This window comes from Moschus berezovskii, chromosome 7 (assembly GCF_049115385.1).
Source record: "Moschus berezovskii isolate FMDL1 chromosome 7, NW_MosBer_1.0, whole genome shotgun sequence".
NCBI classification, from domain to species: domain Eukaryota; kingdom Metazoa; phylum Chordata; class Mammalia; order Artiodactyla; family Moschidae; genus Moschus; species Moschus berezovskii.
Genome location: NC_142466.1, coordinates 16,895,169 through 16,898,331, shown reverse-complemented (window position 1 = coordinate 16,898,331; position 3,163 = coordinate 16,895,169). Strand labels below are relative to the sequence as shown.

At 42.7% G+C, this 3,163-nt stretch overlaps 1 pseudogene; it reads right to left on the bottom strand.

Annotated features, from left to right (window-relative positions):
• Nucleotides 1-564: 564 nt before the first annotated feature.
• LOC129557508 (acidic leucine-rich nuclear phosphoprotein 32 family member D-like) lies at nucleotides 565-1,337 on the bottom strand (annotated as a pseudogene).
• Nucleotides 1,338-3,163: the final 1,826 nt, after the last annotated feature.

Here is a 3,163-nt window from a genome sequence, read left to right as displayed (position 1 = left end):
TGCAATTTTTAGAAAGGAAAATTCTGAGCTCAGAGAAGTTAAGTGATTCAGGTAGTTGGGAAGAGGCTTGAATCCATATCTTTTGATTTCTTTATATTTTACACCTTTCACAGATACCATCTGCTGAATCATTTATTTATTTATTTTTAAATGTTAAGATTTTATTTACAAAGCTTCTTTGTTGTACAGAGAGTAAAAATGCTGTCACAATCTTGGTGTAACTGGTAGCTACGGACAGTTGACTCACCAATCACAGCTATCCACACTACAGCAAGTCTTACACAAAAACCTAACAACGCTTACAGTTTTGTTGGGGTGAAGTCCCCAAGCTTGGTGGTGGATTTCCAAGAGGGACTAAATGGAGGAAGGTGGAATGTCACAGGAACTATTCTTTGGCTCTTTGGGTGGGTGGGTGTCCTGGGGTTTGTATCATAGCTACCTTTTTTTTTTTTTTCTTAAAAAAAAAAAAAAAAAAAAACAGCACAAAAAACCAGCTGCCAGATCCGTGTCAGCAGTCCAACCAATACTGAACAGTTCTTTTTTTGCAGGTTATTGGGGGTCTTATTAATCATCTTCTCCTTCATCATCTGTTTCTCTCTTCCTCTTTTCACCTTTCCCGCTTTCTTTGTCTTCTTCATCCTCATCTTCGTCTTCATCCTCATCTTCATCAACTTCTCCATCATGTCCAAATTCTTCTTCCTCCCCACTGACTTCATCTTCATCCTCCTCCCCTTCTACATCTTCGTCTTCATCGTCAAACTCTTCTTCCTCACCGTCTTCATCCTCCTCCTTATCCTCATCTTCTCCTTCTTCATCATCCTCTTCTTCATCCACACCATCCACCTCGGCATCTGAATCTGGGGCTTCACGATCCTCTCGGTCATAGCCATCCAGATAGGTCAGCTGGGGCAGGAGCTTGAAGACACTCTCTAGGTAGTCATTCAGGTTAGTCACCTCACAGTTAAACTGATCCAGGCTCTTCAGACAATCCAACTTTTTCAAAGTTCCAGGGTGCTGATATCTTTCAGTTTATTTCCGCTTAAGTTTAGATGTGTAAGATTTGGAAGTTTTTCTGCTAACATATCCAGACCTCCACAGAGTCTGTTGTCACTGAGCTCAAGCTTTTTCAATGTAGGTAGTTTGGGAAGATTTTGAAACTGAAATCAAGCCTACATTGATTAAACTGAGGAACTCTTAAGTTCACAGATTCAGCTGTTGAGCCCTCAATTTTCCCATGATTTGATTTGCAGTTGTCCAGGACAAGTTCTCGAACAGCTGCTGGGGTTCAGTTCCTCAGCTCCAGGTGGATCCTCCTCTTCATGTCCATGTTTCTCTCTCTTCCCCGCTCTTCAAACTTAAGTTTCCGCGGCGGGGGCGGAGGGGGGAGAGGCGTCCCAGCCTGCGCAGCGAGGGCCTTCTGAAGGGGTCTGCTCGAGGCAGAGGCCCCGGGTGGCGGGCGGCGTGCGGGCAGGCGAGCAGAGCCCCTGGAGCCAAGTTACTCGCGGAAGCGGAGAGAAGCCATGCAGGGAAAAGCTGAATCATTTAACGATTAAAACATTTATAATAAAATTTAAATAACTTGTTATTAAGTGTGGCAGCTATTTAAATACAATTTAGGACAACAGCATGCAAGGTTTTCAAAATGGATCAATTATGTCTTGTGACAAATGAAAAGCTACCGTTATAGATGGGAAATTAAACTATATGTTATATAAACAATTGAGGGAGGAGATAGTGCCTTTAAATGCTGTTTATGGATTCTCTGGTATATCTAGAGCAAGAATGATAAGGTAGGAAAACTATGGTATTTTTTTATGAGTTACCCGTGTATTTTATGTGTAAGGCAGTATTGTATCTCTCGTCAAAGTCTGTGATTGTTGTTGTTGTTAGCCACACGCCCGGCATTTGGAATTTTAGTTCTCCACCAGGGAGTGCACTGGTGCCCCAGCAGTGGATGTGTACAGTTTTAATCACTGGACCACCAGAAAGTCCCAAAGGCAGTATTTTAAAATTTCTCTTTCTAGTAGCTGAGTGTTAGTGTGTGGAAACGCAACTGGTTTTTGTATACTGATTTTGTATCCTGCAAATTTACTGAGCTAATCAAACTTTTAATATCAAGCCTGTATTATTTCAAGAGGAAATGGCTGATTTCTCCCATTTTTTTTTTTTAATTATTTTTCAGATATTTCAGTCAAAGGAAGAAGTAGCTCTTCTCCTAAAACGGAATCTGTTGTTTGGGAATGTGGTTGATCAACTTGACACATTGGCCAAATGGTGCCCGATGTAATAAAATGGAAAGAAGAGGCAAGATGATGTCATTTTCCCATATTGTGAAACCAAAAACAAATGCCTTTCTTGAGACCAAGCTAACGTTCCTCTGACGGTGCAAAGAGTAATTCTGTTTGAAGAACTTAACAGTACAATAGAAGAAGTACTTTCAAGCTGAGACCTGCAGATGTACAGTTCAGTTCAGTTCAGTCGCTCAGTCGTGTCCGACTCTCCGCGACCCCATGAATCACAGCACGCCAGGCCTCCCTGTCCATCACCAACTCCCGGAGTACACCCAAACTCATGTCCACAGAGTCGGTGATGCCATCCAGCCATCTCATTCTTGGTCGTCCCCTTCTCCTCCCGCCCCCAACCTTTCCCAGCATCAGAGTCTTTTCCAGTGAGTCAACTCGTCGCATGAGGTGGCCAAAGTATTGCAGTTTCAGCTTTAGCATCAGTCCTTCCAATGAACATCCAGGATTGATCTCCTTTAGAATGGACTGGTTGGATCTCCTTGCAGTATAAGGGACTCTCAAGAGTCTTCTCCAACACCACAGTTCAAACGCATCGATTCTTCGGCGATCAGCCTTCTTCACAGTCCAACTCTCACATCCATACATGACCACGGGAAAAACCATTGCCTTGACTAGACAGACCTTGGTTGGCAAAGTAATGTCTCTGCTTTTTAATATACTATCAAGGTTGGTCATAACTTTCCTTCCAAGGAGCAAGCGTCTTTTAATTTCATGGCTGTAATCAGCATCTGCAGTGACTTTGGAGCCCAAAAAAATAAAGTCTGACACTGTTTCCACTGTTTCTCCATCTATTTCCCATGAAGTGATGGGACCAGATGCCATGATCTTTGTTTTCTGAATGTTGAGCTTCAAGCCAACCT